Raw genomic sequence first — 21,367 nt, 5'->3', positions numbered from 1 at the left:
GGGGCTGTGCAGCATCAGGCCGGGCACAGGCCAGCACGGGCGTGCAGGGCGTCAACACAGGGCAGGCGAGTGACACACCCTGGATTTTAACCCAGTGACTGGGGCGGGGGAGCGCCAGGCGGCGGGTGCAGCTAGGACCCAGGGGCTGCCCCGGATACGGGGGTGTAACGGGATCGGCTCCCTGTGGCAGCAGGCTGCTTGTCCAGGGGTAAGGGAGCGTAGTTGCCCCATTCCCAGTAGCCCTTTTCCCGCCGCTCCTCCCTCAGCGAGAGCACCGCGACACCCGCCCCGCCTTCCCGCGACTCCGGGACGGGCGAGACAGGATAGGCCGCGCCTGCGCACAAAGGTGCCGGAGGAGCGGGTGGCCGCTGGAGGAGGGGGAAAGACAAGAGGCGGCGGCCGCCGCGGGGCGGGGCGGGGCGGGGTGACGTCATGGCGCACCGTAGCTCTGGCGGCGTGACGCAGGCACGCAGAGGGCGAGCTGTAAGTTCCCTTCCCCCCGACGTTACGGGCCCTGCCTTGGGGGGGTGGGACGTGGCGGCTTCTCCCTGGTGCGGGCAGCCTCTCGCCGCAGGCCTCGCGCTTCCCGCCTTCCTCCCCCGCACGGGCTGGCGGGGCGGCTCCGGGCCGTGCGCGCTCGGACACCGCCCCGCCGGTCCTGAGCCCGGCTGCGGGGGGCGGTGCCGGGGGAAGCGGAGGTGGGGAGGGCGCCTTGGCGCGACCCGTCACTGAGCCGCAGCCCCGCCACACGCAGCCCCCGGGCCGAGCAGGGCCCGGCCCCGCCTCGCCCCGGGGCCAGCCGTCTCCCTGCGTGGCCCGGTTATTTAATTCTGAAGCGTGGCTGTAACTTGCGGAGAGGGAGTCCGCGCGGCCGGGGCCAGGGCTGAGCGGTCTCCGGCCGCTCCTGCGCCCCCCGGCCGCTCCGTCCCGCGGCCGGACGGCAGAGGGGGCCTGCCTGAGCCACGTGCTGCCCGTGGTGGTCGTGGCGGTACTTCCCCGATTCCCCACCCCGGGTCGGGTGCCGCCTGAGGCCTAGCTTCGGCCGGGGTGGCGGTGCCAAGGCATCGGACTTCTAAGTCTGAGAAAGCAGGTCTCTGAAACCTGTGGTTTTGAGGAGCAGCCGTGTTAGTCTGTATTCGCAAAAAGAAAAGGAGGACTTGTGGCGCCTTAGAGACTAACCCATTTATTTGAGCATAGGCTCATCCAAAGTGACGGAGTGATCCAAAGAGTTGTCACTTTGGATGGGCTATTACCAGCAGGAGAGTGAATTTGTGTGGGGGGGGTGGAGGGTGAGAAAACCTGGATTTGTGCTGGAAATGGCCCAACTTGATGATCACTTTAGATAAGCTATTACCAGCAGGACAGTGGGGTGGGAGGAGGTGTTGTTTCATATTCTCTGTGTATATATAAAGTCTGCTGCAGTTTCCACGGTATGCATCCGATGAAGTGAGCTGTAGCTCACGAAAGCTTATGCTCAAATAAATTGGTTAGTCTCTAAGGTGCTACAAGTACTCCTTTTCTTTTTGCGAATACAGACTAACACGGCTGTTACTCTGAAACTGTAAGGAGAGTGATCCCTTAAGATGAGCTATAACCAGCAGGGCGGGGGGGGGGGAGAAGACCTTTTGTAGTGATAATCAAGGTGGGCCATTTCCAGCAGTTAACAGGAACTTCGGAGGCGCGGGGGTGAGGGAAACATGGGGAAATAGTTTTACTTTGTGTAATGACCCATCCACTCCCAGTCTCTATTCAAGCCTAAGTTAATTGTATCCAGTTTGCAAATTAATTCCAATTCAGCAGTCTCTCGTTGGAGTCTGTTTTTGAAGTCTTTTTGTTGTAATATTGCGACCTTTAGGTCTGAAATCGAGTGACCAGAGAGATTGAAGTGTTCTCCAGTGTGAAGTGGTTTATGAATGTTATAATTCTTGACATCTGATTTGTGTCCATTTATTCTTTTACATAGAGACTGTCCAGTTTGACCAATGTACATGGCAGAGGGGCATTGCTGGCACATGATGGCATATATCACATTGATGGATGTGCAGGTGAAGAGCCTCTGATAGTGTGGCTGATGTGATTAGGCCCTATCATGGTGTCCCCTGAATAGATATATGGACACAGTTGCCAACTGCACATCTACCAATGTGATACATGCCATCGCTGTATTTTCCACTGAATGCATCCGATGAAGTGAGCTGTAGCTCACAAAAGCTTATGGTCAAATAAATTGGTTAGTCTCTAAGGTGCCACTAGTACTCCACTTCTCAAAATGTTCTCCTTTAATGGGTGGGGTGGTTGGGCGCTGGGTGGATAAACAGGGTTCTCCCATGGAGACAGCAGCGTGACTTTAGAAGTGGTTCCAGGCGATGCATGTGTTTCCTATGTTCATGGTGACACTGCCTCGCAATGACACTGAAATGCATCACATCTACAACATGCTTGAGTTTGGGATGTCTACACTTGTAACGCTACAGCTGCAGCAGAGCTGTAGTGGAGATACTGGTGTTACAGAAGGGGTTTTTCTGGTCACCGTAGTAAATCCGTCTCTCCAAGAGGTGATAGGTCTGCAGAGCAATTTGTCAGTAGTGCAGTCTGCACTGGGGCTTCCGTCTGCTTAACACATTTCCCCGGGGATGTGACTTTTTCATGTCCTGAATGATATAGCTCGCTCTGCTGAACTTTTAGGTGTAGAATAGGCCTTCATAGATTTGAGTTTCTAATGCTAAGAGTTGCTGAATTCTTGCTATGCACATCAAAGTGCTGATGCCAAACTTGTAATACAGCTATACAAAAACCTTGGTATAAGTCAGATTTTGAGTTGTGTATAATGTGCAAATGTAAAAAGAACAGGCTGCACCCCAATATACTTATAGTGCCATCAGATATAAGTTTATACTCAAGACATGCAAAAAAGGGTGCACTATTAGCATTCAGTATTTAAAAGTTATAGTAATTGGGATTTGTACAGTGGCTTTCATTCATGGATCTTAAAGTGTTTTACAAATGGTATGGAATTAAGTCTCCTATAAGAAGCAAGGAAGCATTATATTTGGTGAAACTGAGGCACAGAGAGGGAATGTGCCCTATATGCGGTTTCAAAGCTAGTCTGTGGCAAGACCCAGATCTGTGCATTATCTACTAGACCAGTGCGCTAGTCTGGGATGCATGCCCCAGGTAGGTGCAAAGAAACATTAGGGGGTGTTTGGCAGGGCCTGGGGATGGGAAGGGTGTTCCACCTGGCTGTGCTCGGCCTCAGATCTGTCATGGCACCGGCTCCCAACTGTGGCCATGTTCCCACCCCCAACTGCGGCTGTGGCCCCAGCCTCAGCCCACTTACTCCTGTCCGCATGCCTCCCCCCTCCAGCCGTGGCCCTGGTTCCCGGGGGGGGGCATGCCAACATGAAAAGTTTAGGGACCACTTTACTAGACACTGACAGTTCTCCCATAAAGTATAAATATTATTTGTAAGCCACCAGATGGATGTGAGGCTTTTACAGCTTTATAAGGTTTCCTCTAAAACAGTGGTTCCCAAACTGGGGTTCGCAACCCCCTGGGGGTTTGTAGAACGTTACAGGGGGTTCGCCAGCAAAATTTCACTAATGGCGGCCAGAGGAACCCAGGCATTGGAGGCAGCAGGTGGGACCCGGTTGCAGGGTAGAGAGCTCGAGCCCCAGGGAGAGCGGGGTCGGGCGGTTGGGGCTGGCAGCCCGAGCCCCGGCAGTCAGTGGGACCTGCAGCCTGAGCTCAGTTGACTGGGGTGGTCAGTGGGGTCCGGCAGTAGGAGCCCCATGGAGTGCAGAGGAAATTTAAACTTAAATCCCTGGAAATATTCATTTTTAGGAGGGGGTTCATGAGATTTCACAATTTAGTGAAAGGGGTTCACGGGCTGTTAAAGTTTAGGAACCACTGCTCTAAAACATCAGGATTTTCAGTGGTGCCATGGTATCAGAAGGGACATAGCATTCATGTATGTTGCAAAGCTTGAGACCCACCAGTTTTTGAATTCACATAAAGGAAGGTATATAGTCTTTACCTCACTAAAAAATAAATGAGAAGGAATTCCAAGCATAATAGTTGCCATGGAGGAAGGTCTGAAGATGAAAATGGAAGAATAAAAAGGGAGTGTTGAAGAGGCAGTTTTGGGGTGATTGCAGTAGTGTATTCAGTGGGAGGGGAGTTGGAATTAAACACTTTTGAAAAACAAACAGTTTGGCTTTATTGTCTTAATATTTTGCTTTGGTGGAAAAACTACATCAATACCAGGCCTGAAGAAAAGTTCTATACAAAATCTTTTCTTGGAAGACGTTTATCCCTTATGTCATTTTGCTTTTCCGCCAACGACTATCTTGCTCTCATTGTTAATGTTAACTGAATATTTTCCATACAATACATCAAGATTTACATTAACCACCTAGCTTTTAAATACTATGTAACTTTGGTCACCTAACTTTAAGCTGATATCATTGGATTTTCTCTGATTGCTTTATTTAAACTTGTAGCTGCAATATGGTATGAAAACAGGAATTTGTATTTATTTTTCTTACAAAAAAATTGGATTTGAAAGATAGAAGTAGATCTGGCACTATGGAGTTATACAGTATTTGTGTGCAATATCATAGGTTTTAAATTGGACCATTCAGTAGGTAAAGTAGCTTGTCTCAGTATTTCTTTTTCAAACTCAAAGACAGCTATACCTCATTGAGTGCTAGTCCTGTGTGAAGTTGAGAGTTCAGCCCTTTATTTGTATTCAGAATGAAATTTTACATTTCTTCTCAAAGCAGAAATGTATTTTTTTCCTACTATGGTAACTTATTTTCTTCTGACTTAAAAAAATTCCAAAAGCCTTTTGGATGACATCAAACATGGACGTTTTTGGCCAGGAAAGAATTTTTCTGAAAGTTATGACTGAGAGGAAACAAGTTATGATGACTGTTATACAACTGTTATAATTAAGTTTGCAAGATAATATGTATGCTGATGAACTAAAATGTGCATTTGTAATATTTTTGCATAGCATTATATTTAATTATTAAGACTTTTCTTGGGTGGGGATGACTTATGAGGTTGGAAAAAATGTTATTGCTGTATGGCTGCAATTCAGATGTTAACGCTTCTCAGTGCTTGTCAGAATAATGGAATTCGAGGTACTTGATATATGTAAAAATATTTTTTTCCAAACCTGTATGAAGAAAAATGTTGGTGTCTTGAGCAGCCTTTATATTTATTAAAGTTTGTTAAGAACATTAATGCTGGCCAATTTAAGCAAATACAGCATACTTCTGACTTTATTTTTAAGTAGAGTTTTAGAAATACAGTTATGTGACTGTTATGTGTGTGTGTTTTTTTTTTTTTTTAACATACAGGTATTATGATTATGCTACATTAAACTTGAACATTCTTTATATGCAACCTGAGCTGTTTCACGGATTTTTATGTGCTGTTAAAGAGGTAATGTGTCATTTATGGAAATATTTTAATGTTTTAAACATGTAGGTCAAAACTCTTAGTTTTGTGTGGTGTTCGCTGGCAGGTGGGTGCAACGTCAGATCATGTGTATGTGTGACTAACTTGCGTGAATGTCATGTTGATTTGAAAAGATTTTAGCTGGAAACATTGAAGCTATAGTGTTAGAAATTATTATGTATTTTAAAATGAGTAATAAAGCTTGTGATGCTTTAGATTTTATTAACTTTTTAGACATATTAATTCAAAGTACTTATTACTGTGATTTCTAGTCTAAAACTACTTGTAATGTACTTTAAGCCTTCTAGCAAAATTAATTATATCTCTTAGTACCATTCAGGAAAACAAATTGGAATGGGATTCTACTTTAGCAGTATTTAGTACTTTCTAAAATTCATGTTACAGTACCTTTGTACAATGTCCAGGAATTATTTTGTGCCTTTGTGAATAAACAGTAGACCAGAATATTTCAATATGGTATATTTTACTAAAGGTAATTGCTGGAATGCTTTTTCACAAATAAGAATTGACATGGATGGAATGTTTTATTGGCTGTAACACAGCAGGATGAATAAAGGTAAGTACCTCAAAGTAAGAAAATCAATATCCTTATAAAACATTTTAACTTGTTAATTCTTAGACATGGTCGGATTCATAGGCTGGTGTACAATTAAAATCTAGGACAGTGTAGCTACAGCGTTAAGGGGTATGAAAAATCCATACTTCTGAGCACTGTAGCTATGTTCACCTAACCCCTGGTGTAGACGTGGCTATGTCAACAGAACAATGCTTCCACTGACCTAGCTTCTGTTGCTCAGGGAGTTGATGTTCCTACAATGATGGAAAAACCCATTCTGTCACTGTAAGTCGTATCTACACTACAGGGTTATACCAACAGAGCTATGGCATGGTATCAGTGCCATTATTGTCCCCATAGCGTACATATGGCCTTCTTGTGAAAGACTGCAGGATTCATAGACTTTTTTTTTTTTTTTTAGTTTTTAAAAAGAGAGACTTAGAAAACATATCACAGAGTTTCCTTGAATCATGACTTTGAAAGAGTCACTGTGCATATATTTGCCCCATTCATTTTTTTATTGAAATATACAGGTGGGTGGTGGTGGTTTTTTTTTTTTTTGGCATTTAGCTTTTTAGTGTTGTTGGATATAGTAGGTAATATTAAGAAAAGCTTTCCTCCAGTCGACACTGTGAGGTCCTTGTATTCAGGAGTGAGGGTAGCCCCTATCCTCCCAAAATCCCCACCAGACCCTGCTTCAGGTTTCTTATAATGTCCTCCTTCAATTCGTAGGATATGAGGGGTTCTCTAAGCAAAACAAACAAAAGAAAGGCACTTCTCTCTTTCTCTTCTGAGAGAGGGTAATTCAAGTGACAGAAAAGAAAGGCAAAGGTGGTCTGTCTCTTAGCCAGTCTTTCAGGAGGTGTTTCAGTGGGTCTGTTGCCTTTAATTAAGGGCTACCTCCAGCCTCTACTCTTGAGACATTCTTGCAACTGGTCCATGCAGCTCCAGGGGCAGTAAAGCTAGAGACTGTTTCCGTCTTGGCTGATCTCCATCTGAGATTAGCAGTCCTTTCCCTGTAACAGGTTTTCCCTTTTTAAACTCCCTGCTCCCATCCCTGCATTCACCCAAAGCAGGCCTTACAGGTGTGCCTGGTTGGTGTTGGATGAGCCCAGAAGAGTTTGTTAGTCCCCTTGCCACCAGAGTAAGGTGGTGCCCCTTCACAAAAAGTCCATTCAAAAATGTTTATGGTTCAGCAGCAGTGAAAAGATTAGCACTGGTATTTATTCTTACCTGCACTCATGCTGGGCTTGTGCTGTTGCATGCCAGAACTAAATGCTGCGTTACTGATTTTTTAAAAATGCTGAATAAGGGACCATCATGTGTTTTGTTTTGGGTGTTCTTTGTTCCTTTTTTTTTCTTTTTTAACATTTTCCTGAGACATAATTAAAATATTCCCCTATAATGGAAAACCAAACACAAATGTATTGTGCTAATACGTGAGAACCACAGCATGAAACATATTAGTATACTTTCATTACCTAGACTGAGTGAAATGCAAACCTTTCCCAACAATAAAAGATACAAATCACACTTAAAAATAATTTTTATTTTGTAATGGTTCCTTTTACATTTTGAAATTAAATACAAATGTCATTATTTCATGTTTTTCTCTCTGCCTTCCTTCTCTGTGTGGTCAGTATCACATGAGGTCTTTAGTGCTTTTTTAATATATCGTGTTGGAGAATTCTATCTGGTTCTTTGGAGTTCTGCTATTGTAGTCTGGTCAAGTCTTTCTGAAAAGCAAGATAGTTTAGCCTCTGCTGTTTTGTTTGCTCTCACAGATTCTAAGGCCAGAAGGAACCATTATGATAATCTAGTCTGATGTCCTAGCACAGGCCATAGAAATACTCTAGAACAATACCTAGATCAGTATCTTCTAGAAAAACATCCAATCTTGACTTACAAATGGTCAGTCATGCAAAATCCTCCATGACCCCTGGTAAATCATTCCAATGGTTAATGAATGTCACCATTAAAAATGTATGCTTTATTTCTAGTCTGGATTTGTCTAGATTCAGCTTCCAGCCAAGGGATTGTGTTAAACCTTTCTCTGTTAGATTGAAGTGCCCATTATTAAATATTTGTTCCCCAGGTAGGTACTTACAGACTAATCAAATCACCCCGAACTTCTATTTTTAAGCTAAAGAGACTCAAGGAGTTCAATCTATCACAATAAGGCATGTTTTCTAATTCTTTAAATCATTCTCGTGGCTCTTCTCTGAACCCTCTCCAATTTATCAACACCCTATTTGAATTGTGGACACCAGAACTGGACAGAGTATTCTAGCAGTGGTTGTACCAGTACCAGATAACAGAGGTAAAATAACTACACCTACTCAAGATTCCTTGTTTATGCATCCCATGGTTGCATTCGCTCTTTCGACCACAGTGTCACACTGGAAGCTCATGTTCAGTTCATTATCCACCAAGATCCCCAAATTGTTTTTAGAGTTACTGCTTCCCAATATAGGGTCCACCATCCTGCAAGTGTGGCTTACGTTCCTTGTTCCCAGATGTACACCTTTACGTTTAGCCATATTGTAAATATATGATATGATGGCAACTTTAAGTGCATCTGTTGTTTATGTTAATGCAATTGTGACATGCCCCGGGGTACAGTTTGGACTGTTGTGCCCCCTTAACTCTCCAGTCTGGTCTGTACTATGACCTGCTTTGCTGTGTGCGCTGCCACTCTGTCCACTCACCCCAGCCTCTAGCATGCAGGTCACACCCAGACAACTATCAGGGTGCTATGCCCAGCCACTCTTGAATTACATATAGGGTGACACCTGCATATCATTAGTCTCAGCCTTTCCACCCCAGAAATGTAAAGTTTTGTACTGTTCAGTTTCTTGCTAAGCAATACAAGCTCATAAGTCCATCATTTTATCAAAGAAAATTAATATGCACTAGCCTTTGTTAACCTGAGAAAAGATTCCCCAAGCCCTTCAGTGAAAACCGCACAAGTTTACATAAAACATCAAAATACATTTATTAATGAAAGAAAAGCTAGATTTTAAATGATTATAAATGGTATAAGCATAAAAGGTCAGAATTGGTTGCAAAAAGAAATAAAAGGTAAGAATCACCGTCTAATTCCTAAACTTTACCAAGCTAAGTCAAATCTAAAACAATAAGGTTTCTCTTACCCAAAAGCCTACAGCAGTCTGTGCTGATGGGAAAGTTTTTTTCCACTCAGGACCACTCCCCCAGTTCAGTGTTGTTTCTAACTTTCAGATGATCATGTTACCTTCAGTATAGGGGGAGGAGATGTGGTCTGATGATGTCACTGTCCCTTATTTTATACTGTCCTCCAGGTGCTGGAATTATCCTTTTTGTGTCATGAGGTTAGGCAACCCCACTGACTAGGTGCTCAGCACTCAGTCCTTCATATGAATGGCAAATTCTTGCTTGCACTTTCTGTATACATGAGACTTGACATGTAAGGCTTGTGTTTACAGTTCCTTTGTTATTTTTAAGGACCTGGTCTGTGGCCTCTTCCGAGACTCTCAACATGTTTCAGTAACAAACATATATTAAAATCTCATAACTTCATATACAGCGATTATACATACATTTAAACAGAACAGTAATGTTCAACAGATGATGACTTTTCCAATATCTCACACGGTATACTTTGTATAAAATATATCATAACCATATATAACTGGTGAATATGGAGGTGGAAGGTGTCACAGCAGTATTTTGGATGTTCTGAGTCCTCTCCTATAAGTGGCTTCAACTGAGTCAACATTATAAAAAAAATGTTTTTTTAAAACTGATGTCATGGATGCTTTTAGCATAGTTAAACCTTGTAGGAGGATGTTATCACATATTGTGAAGAAGCATGATGAAAATCTTGCTAATAAATATTAAAAGTATAATCAAATTACACTATAACACTATCTGTAGAACAATTAACCTGTGGTGCAATCAACTTATGTTCTTATTAAGCAAGGATACAAAACTACGCAAATATTTAATTAAGGGGCGATCATCTCATGTTTGCTTACCCTGTCTTTTAAACACTTTATGAGAGAACTTTATTTCATCACTTAAATTGTAAAGTACCGTTGGATCATTGGTTACCATCTGAAATCACTTATAATGAGGACACTATACCAAGATGCTTTTTTGGAGGGATGCTAGCTAATCTATGAAAATGACAACTTTTGTATTCAACTGTCAGTGTACTTTTAATCACTACAGTAATGTAAAGGAAAATAGTAATAAGTAGGTTGATACATGATTCAGGTCTGCACCCTGTTGTGGTTTCTTCATTTCTGGTTGTGTCTCATGATGTGAAACACCTGTAATTTTCCTGGGAAACATTTTTTGCACTAGCATCTTGAAAGAGTTGAATTACTGATCTGTAGAATTATGTAAAAAACAAACAGAATAGTTTCTGCAATATTTTGAGTTGTCACTAATTTAATTTTAAACCATTATACAAAGCAGGACACTGCAATTGCGAGAAATGCAATGATTCTTCAATTGAATTGTTCAGCATGTATTATAGTACATATTTTTATTATTTCATTGCATAGCAGCTTCACCTTGATTTGGTATATTGTCTAGTCCATTAACAGTATTTTTATTCTGCAACAAATCTACAATTTCATTTTATAATTAAGGACTGTTTAAAAAGTTCAGAACAATGTTGGCTTTTGAAAAAAATTAACAATGTAACAACTTATTGCCTGGAAGCATATATGTGCTGAAACATACTGGCAGTTTTTAAATCAACACTGGATGTTGTTTTAAAAAATATGTGCTCTACAAATTATGCTGGGGAAATTCTGTGGTCTGTGTTATACAGGAGGTCAGACTAAATGATCACAGTGATTCCTTCTGGTCTTGGAATCTATCCTTTATCCTTCATTTTCTGGCAGCACCTTCAACAGCACTCCCTTCTCCATCTAAGTCATTTGTGTCTATGTAGGGGTGATAATTGCCAGGGGCACTCATTGAAGTTGCAGTCCCCTACAACCACAAACCTCAGAGGTGAAAGGGAGGTGGAGGAGACCAAGGTATTCTTGTGGCTGACTTGGTACCTGACAAGGAGTAGCAGACATAAATGAGGTAGGAAGGCAGCTAGCAAGATATGTTTGGTTCAAGGAGATTTAAGAGTTGCAGGGGAAGTTAACCAAGTCTGACTTAGCAGGATCCATGAGTGAAGTTATGCTGGGCATGTCTTCACTACCACCTTTGGTCAATGAAAGTTGTATCAACGTACTGCTGCCGAAGTTTGTATGTAGCTCGTTCGTGTGCATGCTTGGCTGCTCGTTGTTGGAATCAGGGCCTGCAGCAAAGTAACCTAATGTGTGCAACTGGCCTGTAGGAGGCTGCATGATTGGCTTAAAGCCAGCAGCAACAGTTTGGCGGCTGCTCAAAGCATTTGCCCGTGGCTATGATGGCTTCTGTGCCTGCTTTTTTCTGCCTTGTTCCAGCCCCGCACTTGTCTTGGCCACAGCCATGCCGCTGCCTTGCCTTGTTCTGGTTCTGATTCCTGGCTTCTGACTCTGACCATTGGCTCTAGCATCTGGCCTCTGTCTCAGATTCTGGGCTCCTACTCCTGGCTTCTGACCCTGGATCTGATCCCTGGCTCTGGTCTCTGACTCTGGTTTTGACACTAGGCTCCGATTCTTGGCTACCAGCTTCTTTTCTGATCTCTTGGTCTGACTCCTGTTTTGACCATTGGGCATGACTTCTGCTTCAGTCACTAAGCATGACAACCATGTCCTGGTCACATAACACTTGCTTTGGCGCTGTACATAATGCAAGGATTTGTAGCACTGGGTTCCTGGGGTAAGGCACACACATCCCTGTTTTGGCACTAGCCATAGAGTATCAACAGAAAGGACTACTTTTCTATGGTTATGCAAGCGTTGGTGCATCATTGGGGATGCTTTACTGATATCAATGTGGGCTGGTCAGGGAAGGTGCTTGATGCTTGGGGAATAATCTGTCGCCAGGGTGGTGGAGTGGCTAATTTTGAGCAGCCAGACATAAGGGACATTACAAGAGCTTAACATGGAGCTATGCAGTTGAGGGAGCCTTTGAAAGAGGACTTTAATGGTCAGCCACAGTAGTGTTCTGTGCTAGACTGTTCTCTGGGCCTGGAGCTTTGGGTGCTGCTAGGAATAGTGTAGTGCTTTCTATACATTTAAAAATATGAGTAGGTATTTTCCTGAAGGTCTGAATTTTATGGTGCTTGCTGTATATTTACAAGTCGTATGTGCTTCGAGTACTACTGTGTATTCTGCAATAAGTGTTGTGAACTAATGAAGATAATTATATTTCCCCCAAATAGAAAGTTGTTTTTCTGCACCGCTTTTGCCATGCAATGTGCAAAAAAGAAAAATTAACAGAATGGGACTTCGAAATTGGAAAGGCAGAAAACATTTCTGTCCATTTCAGTGCACAAATGTACTTCATCATGGCTACACATATCTGTGAGAACTGCCGCTGTCAGTGTATGTGAAGTTGTGGTTTTCCTTAATGTGCCCTGGTTGATAATAAGACATGCTTATTAACATTTCTGCTGTGGAGCTTCTGTGCACAGCACCACACTCCAGCCCTAGCCACACTGAGTATGACTCATCTAGTGCAAGAAGCAGTGAGGAAAGAATTTCAGTTGCATGAAACGATAACATTTTGATCCCTATTCCATGGGTACGAGTATAGGGCAGTGCCAGTGAATATTGGCACCATTTTCCGTAGGTGGTGATGGTTTTAGGTGATATCTCACTCTTGAGGGTAACTAAAGCACAAAGAGCACAGCTGCTATTGACATCCCAAAGCTGTCGGGGCCCATCTGCCGCTAGCCTGTTCCACTGTTATGGTGCCAGCCAAAAGTCATCACAGTGGCATGGGAAAGTAGCCTACTGAGGAGGAAGAAATAAGGTAGCTATCCCTAGAAACCTCCAGGAGAGGATTTTAGGGTATATCCATGTAAGTTTCATAGAGATCTCTCAGGAGGATACAAGGGACATCCCTTTGAACGTAAACTGCACTGCATGGCGTCTCCTTGCCAAACTCAACAGGAGAATGAAAAGCAGATGGCAGCTCTGCCTCTCTTTGTTATACAAGAAGAGGGAATGGTACTAGTAAAACAGTGAAAAGTTGATACCTGTGACTTGTTGATACCTGTGACTGTGAGTTGGGCTGGGCACCATATTTAAATTTAAAAGTCGTAAGGAAAAATGCATGCACACATTTACTAGAGGTTTCTTCCCCCTTCTTTGGGCTCATCCATGCTTGGCTGGCAGACTAGCTAAACAGCGGTTGAGTCTCGAGCAGGTCCTAGGTTGTGGCCCCCTGCTGAATTTTCCCTCCTCTTCTTCATTGTTCATGGTAGGGGTCTTTGTTTCAGGTTCCTCTGAAGCATCCATGGTGTTCTGTGGGATGATGATGGGGGTCTCTGTCAAGTATGGCATGCAGCTCATTATAAAAGTGTCAAGTGTGCGGCTCAGCAACAGATGGGTTATCGCACTTCCTGGCCTTGTGGTGTGCCAGGCACAGTTCCTTTGCTTTCATGTGGCGTTGCTGCTGCTCTCTGTTGTACCCCTTTGCCTGTATTCCACATGCAGTCTGCTTATAAATGTCCACTTTTTGGTGGCTGCTCTATAGATGTGCTTGCACAGCCTCTTCTCCCCACAGGCCCAGGAGATCCAATACTCCTGTCTACTCTAGGCAGGAGTTTGTCTAGTGCATGGAGCTAGTATGGTCCTTTGGGCAGTTGGACTCAACAAGGGATAGCTGTTACGTGTGCTCATCAAGGTGGGCCATCAGGAAAAGGCCTTTTCAAAATTACTCATGAAGTTTTAAATAGGGATGTAAAATGTTAACCGACATTAACCATTAACCCCTGGCTGCACAGTGTGGCGCTGTCCACCCCAGCCCTGGCTGTGCAGCCCTGCCCTGGCTGTGCAGTTCCGGCCGTACCCCGGCCACACCACTCTGGCCACGCCATGATGGATGCTGGCCGGACCCCAGACCTGGCCCCACCCCGCTGGCCGACCAGCCAACCGCAGCCCCACAGCCAGGCAACTGGCCCCAAGAGCAACCCCTACCCCTCTTCATTTAAACAGTTAACTGTTTAAATGATCAAATTTTAATCCTTTAAATAGTTAACTTTTAAAACAATATTTATATCCTTAGTTTTAAAGGGAAGGAGGCTTTCAGTCTCCATGACCCCTGAGCAGTGGAGTTTAAAATTGTGACCAGAGAGGTCACTGTCACAGGGAGTGGGGCATGTGGGAAAGGTGCTGGAGGACTAATAGGGTCAACGTAGGTCAAGCAGTGTCTACACTGGCATGGTGTTGACGTCAATAGGTTGGCAATGATTCCACACCATTTGGGGAGGTGGTTTTACTGCATTGCTGTAAGGAGGCGTTTATGTCAGCCAGAGACAAATTTTGGTGTAGACGTGCAAATTTTGGTGTAGATATGTTGCAAGGTAACTTATGTCAACGTAATTTTGTAGCATATACCAGGCCCTGGAATGATCAGTGGAATCTGAGTTCAGCCTTTGGAGAGAATCTTTGTTCTCCCGGTGACGTTTGAGTGCGGAAGAATCAGACCTGTCAAGTTGCCGTAGCCCAAGTAATGGGACTCAGTATGTGACAAAGATCCAAAATGAGGGAAACAAAAACTACCCATTCAGCAAAGTGAAAATCCTGTGGGCTCCTTTCCTTAGTCGAAAGAACTCTTTCTATATCTCAATGTCATGATACTTCATTTGAGGTAAATACATTACACCACTGAAAGTGAGGGGAATATATAAAATTTGTGCACAATGTAGATAACTTGGATGAAAATGTGTGATATCCCTCAAAAACGAGATACACACAAGAGGTATGGGAAAGAGTGCTTTTGGAATATTTGTGTTGACAGGAGAGAGGCTAGAAAGGTGTGGGAAGAAGGAGAGAAGTGATACTGCAGTCTGTTGTCTGTCTCAGAATATGTGTACTTCCACAATATAAAGTCAGACATAAAAAACAACAAAAAATATTAAATTTCCACAAATATTTAATATATTGTGTTCTAAAATTTTAACTATTTTATTTTTAATACATATTTATACATTGTTAAACCCCAGAGTTTTTCATCGAAAGCTTCTATTTCAACATACATTGATGCTTTCTATATACTTTTGAGTAGGGTAGCAAGGGATCCCTCTGAATCTTTATATGGCAAGTAATGAACAATGTTAAAGACTGAAAAAGGACTTGCTTTCTTTGTTCACATTCCTCTCTCACGGTATATACATAATATACATTTTGCTCTCCATTTGCTTGAGTTGCTATATGTAATTATTTTGTGTCCTGCAATTTTGACAGGATATTGGATAAAAATGCATGTTCATTTATGGGATTTCTCTGCATAATATCCGTTTCATAACGTAACTCTCTAACAAGGCCTTGGGCTTTGGGGTGTGTATCCCAGTGCACCTGGGTTGGCTATTGGGCCCTTTAAAACAGGAAGTGGTAGTCTCAGTTCACATGATAGGAACAACCATGTGGCTTGTAGTGATTAACTCACCTCCTAGACAGGGGCAGTAGGCTAGAGAGATCCAGAGTTAAGGAAGCTCTAGTGGGGAGTCTTTCCCTAGTAGACAGGAAAGGACTAGCTAATAAGGAAAGCTGTGTCCTTTCATTTCCCAGCTGCAGAAGGCGGGAAAGGTCTGTTAGTGTGTTGTGTTGTTTGGAGCATTTTTGCATCATGTATTTATTAATCACCTCTCTGAGTAGTATAAGTATGTAGTATAAGTATAATTGAATTTGAGCACTGGGCTTTTTTGGACTGCTCCAGTTGGTTAACCTGTCAACCCACCAGTTTACGAACTGGTATTGTTGTACGACTGCTTTTTGGCTCAGACGTCTTATCAGCCTGCTATTTCCATGAAATAGAACTGGATGCCACAAGGGATAAACTTCTATCATTCTTGAGCTTTGTGATCTCTCCGTGTTTCTCAGCCCAATCAGAACAAAGTGGGTGGTCTGGAGACAGCATGTATTCAGAATTAAGGGAATGGGGCTTAAATTATATACATTTTCAACCGAGTGTCAGTCTCTCTCAAATGTTTATTATTCCTTAAATGGTGAAAGTACATAAAGCAGAAAAATATTGTTATGAAAATACAAAGGCTTATATTCTATAAAAATCACACAGATAACATTGTGGGTGTAAGACACTATGTGTGATTAATCGAGCAATCTCACACTACCAGTCTACTGGAAAAGTACCTACAATTAATAATATGTCTGGGTATTCAGTGGACTTTATAGTTGCTGTATTAAGCACATTTTTCTGCTTTGTTGAAAGAGGAAAACAAATTGGTCTTACCTTTGGAAAGAAGTACTCTTCCCTGCACCTAAATGCTTCAGCTGCCTTTTGTAATATTCAAAAATGGTTGATTCTGTCCAGCAAAGTGGAGGGGAAGAACTATTGGGCACATCTTTATATTATATACATGATATCCTTCCAAAAACCCCAACAAACTGCCTTTGACAATATTGTTCCTAATGGCCAGAGAAGAAAATGACCTTGAAAGCCTTTGATCCTCCCATTTCCTGCTTCCAGCAAAAAAAACGGGGACTTTCCAGGAGTCACTTCCTGGTTAAGGTGTTCACTTGTAGTTCCCACCCGGAAATCCATTTACAGGTCAATCACATCCATACAGCTCTTGAGGATATTTTTCTTTAACTTACTCAGTGATATTTTGTGTTTGTCTGTCATTTCATTGAAGGTTGCACCTCTCTCTCTGTTTCAATTTAAAGCATTCATATTTCCTGTGAGAAGCAATTACTACTTTATTTTTCAAGAACTCCTCACACTTAACTTCACTCATATTTTTCTTCTCAATTACACTGAATATTTTCTGTAGAGACTTGAAAGCCTGAGATAAAGGCACTCTGTCAGCATGGAATACATAGGTATCAGATTATGACCTCCATCTTGTATTATGTGATGAACTCATGTTCAAATGTGCACAAGACGTGCATTAAACTGCATTACACAGAGATGCCATGAAGAGGAAGGTGCTTGATATCTTATTGACGGACTAACACTGAGAAGCCATCAAGACTTCAGTCTCAGGCCATCACCTTTATTTCTGTCTCTGCAACCTTGGAATGATTGTTTTCTATACGGTGGGCCAGATGTGACGAGTGGGTTGGAGTGTACCAATAAAGCATATGGGGGGGAAAAAAAGAGACCGAGACTCTGCTTAAAAGTGACTTGCTGTTCTGTGTAGGAGGCAACCATTGCCAGACAAAAAGGGCTTGCAGGAACAAGTTGGGAGGAGCTTGAAACCCAAACAGGTCTTGAACTCACAAGAAAGGGTGAGGTAAGACATGCTAAAGATTCATCTCAGGACTTTTGTTGTTTTCTGAGATCTTTGGCTTGTGTATCAGCTAGCCAAGCTTCCATCAAGGATGGAAGAAGTTGGCACTGGGTATCTTAATGAACTGAATATTTATGATGAAATTTGTCTGCCTGCCAGTCTGCTTTTTTGGCGTCGTCAAAATCCTATGCTAATACAGACTGAAAGCAAATGAAATTAGAATAAAGATCCAAGTGGTAGACAAAAGTACTAAAAACAAATTGCAGCAGAGAGCCACTCTAACTCTAATCAGTCCTTAAGAATTCCACTCCCTCTCCTAATAATGTCTTTTTAACTGACATGCTCTTATGGATCCACAGGATAGGTGCTATGCCCCCCACTTGGAACAGTCTCTTGTAGGAACCCCTGACATGTGCCAGACTGCCAAGTGGTCTCACTGTTCCTTCAGGGTAGGCTACCGCCTGCTGAGATCGAACCTCTGGGGCTTCAGCACTCCCGCTTCACACCGTGAGCGCTGTTCAGCAAGTCCAATTGAAATAGACTCTTGGTAGACACTTGTATGGTCCTCGGGGATTAATGCACCTCATCAGGTATTTACAGGGACACTCAAGCAGCATTTTAAAAACCGTATGGGTTAGTAGTCAACTGGAACACAGCATAAAAAGTCCTTAGGTTACCATAGAGAAATGAAAGTTAAAGCATAGTCCATTCTGGTCATTCCAGAGTAGTCTACCAACCATGCTGTAATGAACTTCATTTTCAGGCGCTCTCTCTCTCTCTCTGACCCCCTTCTTTCTGAGTTCTGAGCGCTCTTGACTTCTAGTTTAACCCCTATGATGACATCATTGCAGGAAAGCAAGGAATACAGGCTTAGCAAAGGAATTTCTTAATCAGCGACTTCACTCCTTAAAGGCATTCCAGAGTTATAGATCTTTGAAAAGAATAAAAGTCCTGAGATGCACCCTCCCCATGTCTGAACTTGCCCCCTTATTGTGAGTCCAAAGTCTATTAGTATTTCAAGCTGAGCTGGTCTCTCCTGCTGTCTTGTTCTTGTAAGCCCTTGTTGTCTGGCAGTGATCTGTCCCCTCCCTGTCATCCAGAGCAGAACCCTGTTGTTAAATAGAGACACTGTCTCCCTGACATGTGCTGTGAGAAGCACCCATCTTCCATGCAGAAAAACTATTCCATGGTAGTGAGCCAGTCACTGAGAGATAATTAAGGCCGATGGCCCTAGATTAGTCATGATGGCTTCACAGGGTGGATTGATTTAAATTCAGATTTAAATAATTATTTCAGTCACCAAGTAGAAACCTACATTTATATAATTATTTTAATTAACTTTTCCATTTGTACTTCAGTTATTTTTCTAAAGAAAAGTGTATTCTCGTTAGCTGATATTGCTATTAAAACATGTTGATTTACAACAAAATAGAGCCTTTACAATAGATTTGGTACATCTTTAACTTTTTGCTTATGATTTGTGTCAAGCTGTATTAGGATGGTAATTGGAATTTAATTAAACACACAAAACAGTATATAAAATATTTTTTGTTAGGCCAAACAACCTTAAATATTTTAGGTACATAAACTTCTCTTATCAAAATGTTTTACATTTACAACTAAATGATAACATAAGAACGGCCATACTGGGTCAGACCAAAGGTCCATCTAGCCCAGTATCCTGTCTTCCGACAGTGGCCATTGCCAGGTGCCCCAGAGGGAGTGAACAGAACAGGTAATCATAAAGTGATCCACCCTCTGTCACCTATTCCCAGCTCCTGGCAAACAGAGGGTAGGGACACCGTCCCTGCCCATCCTGGTAATAGCCATTGATGGATCTATCCTCCATGAATTTATCTAGTTTTTTTTTAAGCCTGGTATAGTCTTGGCCTTCACAACATCCTCTGGTAAAGACTTCCACAGGTTGACTGGATGTTGTGTGATGAAATACTTCCTTTTTTGTTTTAAACCTGCTGCCTATTTCATTTGGTGATCCGTAGCTCTTGTGTTATGAGAAGGAGTAAATAATGCTTCCTTTCTCCACACCAATCATCATTCTATAGACCTCTATCATATCCTCCCTTTGTCATCTCTTTTCCAAGCTGAAAAGTCCCAATCTTATTAACCTCTCCATGTGGAAACTGTTCCATACCCGTAATAATTTTTTTGCCCTTTTCTGAACTTTTTCGAGTTCCGATATATATTTTATAAGATGGGGCGACCACATCTGCATGCAGTATTCAAGATGTGGGCATACCATGGATTTATATAGAGGCAATATGATATTTTATATCTTATTATCTATCCCTTTCTTCATGATTCCCAACATTCTGTTAGCTTTCTTGACTACTGCTGCACATTGAGTGGATGTTTTCAGAGAACTATCCACAATGACTCCAAGATCTCTTTCTTGAGTGATAGCAATTAATTTAGACCCCATCATTTTATATGTATAGCTGGGATTATGTTTGCCAATGTGCATTACTTTGCATTTATCAACTCTGAATTTCATCTGCCATTTTGTTGCCCAGTCACCCAGTTTTGTGAGATCCCTTTGTAGCTCTTCACAGTCTGCTTTGGACTTCACTATCTTGAGTAGTTTTGCATCATCTGCGGATTTTGCCATCTCACTGATTACCCCTTTTTCCAGATCATTTATGAATAAATTGAATAGTAGTGGTCCCAGTACAGACCTCTGGGGGACACACACCCCTATTTAGCTCTCTCCATTCTGAAAACTGACCATTCCTACCCTTTATTTCCTATCTTTTAACCAGTTACCGATCCATGAGAAGACCTTCTCTCTTTTCCCATGACAGCTTGCTTTGCTTAAGAGCCTTTGGTGAGGGACCTTGTCAAAGGCTTTCTGAAAATCTTAAGTACACTATATCCACTGGATCCCCTTTGTCCACATGTTTGTTGACTCCCTCAAAGAATTGTAGTAGATTGGTGAGGCATGATTTCCCTTTTAGAAAAACCATGTTGACTCTTCCCCAACAAATTATGTTCATATATGTGTCTGATAGTTTTGTTCTTTATTATAGTTTCAACCAGTTTGCCTGGTACTGAAGTCTGGCTTACCCGCCAGTAATTTCCAGGATCACCTCTGGAGCCCTTTTTAAAAATTGATGTCACATTAGCTATCATTTGGTCAGAAGCTGATTTAAATGTTAGTTTATAAACCACAGTTGTTAGTACTTCAGTTTCACATTTGAGTTCCTTCAGAACTCTTGGGTGAATCCCATCTGGTTCTGGTGACTTATTACTGTTTAATTTATCAATTTGTTCTAAGCCTGCTCTAATGACACCTCAATCTGAGACAATTCCTCTGATTTGTCACCTAAAAAGAATGGTTCAAGTTTGGGCATCTCCCTCATATCGTCAGCCGTAAAGACCGATGCAAAGTATTAATTTATTTTTTCCACAGTGGTCTTGTCTTATCCTTGAGTGCTCCTTTATCATCTTGATTGTCCAGTGGTCCCACTGGTTGTTTAGAAGGCTTCCTGCTTCTGATGTACTTAAAAAAAAAAATTCATTTAAGGAACGGGGATTAACTGTAGTCAGTGAATTAAATTGATTATTTCAAATCAGTCTGGGAAAATTTTCAAATATGCCTAAGTGAAAGTGATTGGAGCTTAAATTCTTACTCACCTAATTCTCTTGAAAAGGAGACAACCGTCTCCTAAGTTACTTAAGCTGTCCTTTAAACTGTTGAAACTAGTAGGTCTCATCCCTTCCTGCCTCATTTTTATTCATAGACTGGAAGAGAATATGTTTCCTTGCTTTAACTACCAATTGATTTCTCAACTTTGAATTAATCAGACCTAATGAAAAAAATATTCTTTCTCTGTCTTCAGAAGAGGCAAGAGCTGTCAAAAAGCTGGGCTAGTACTTCAACAAACTCTCAAACTGTAGTTCCAGGGTCTTAGCTTGTGACTTCCACCATTTCAGTGGTGTGACTTTCTTTAAATCAT

At 42.1% G+C, this 21,367-nt stretch overlaps 1 protein-coding gene across 3 annotated transcripts in view; it reads left to right on the top strand.

The window, feature by feature from the left end:
* The first annotated feature begins 401 nt into the window (after window positions 1-401).
* Window positions 402-21,367, top strand: part of ZNF438 (zinc finger protein 438) — a 100,039-nt gene continuing 79,073 nt past the window's right edge. For 2 of the 3 annotated variants that reach the window (XM_073334393.1, XM_073334394.1), the window contains exons 1-3: window positions 402-483; window positions 5,364-5,448; window positions 5,957-6,040. The gene's annotated coding sequence lies outside the window, so the exon portion shown is untranslated. The remainder of the gene's footprint in view (window positions 484-5,363; window positions 5,449-5,956; window positions 6,041-21,367) is intronic. The other variant, XM_073334397.1, reaches the window with a different exon arrangement.

The sequence above is a fragment of the Lepidochelys kempii genome, chromosome 2 (genome assembly GCF_965140265.1).
Source record: "Lepidochelys kempii isolate rLepKem1 chromosome 2, rLepKem1.hap2, whole genome shotgun sequence".
NCBI classification, from domain to species: Eukaryota; Metazoa; Chordata; order Testudines; family Cheloniidae; genus Lepidochelys; species Lepidochelys kempii.
The sequence above is the reverse complement of the archived record's forward strand: the minus strand, read 5'-3'. Positions and strand labels throughout refer to the sequence as shown.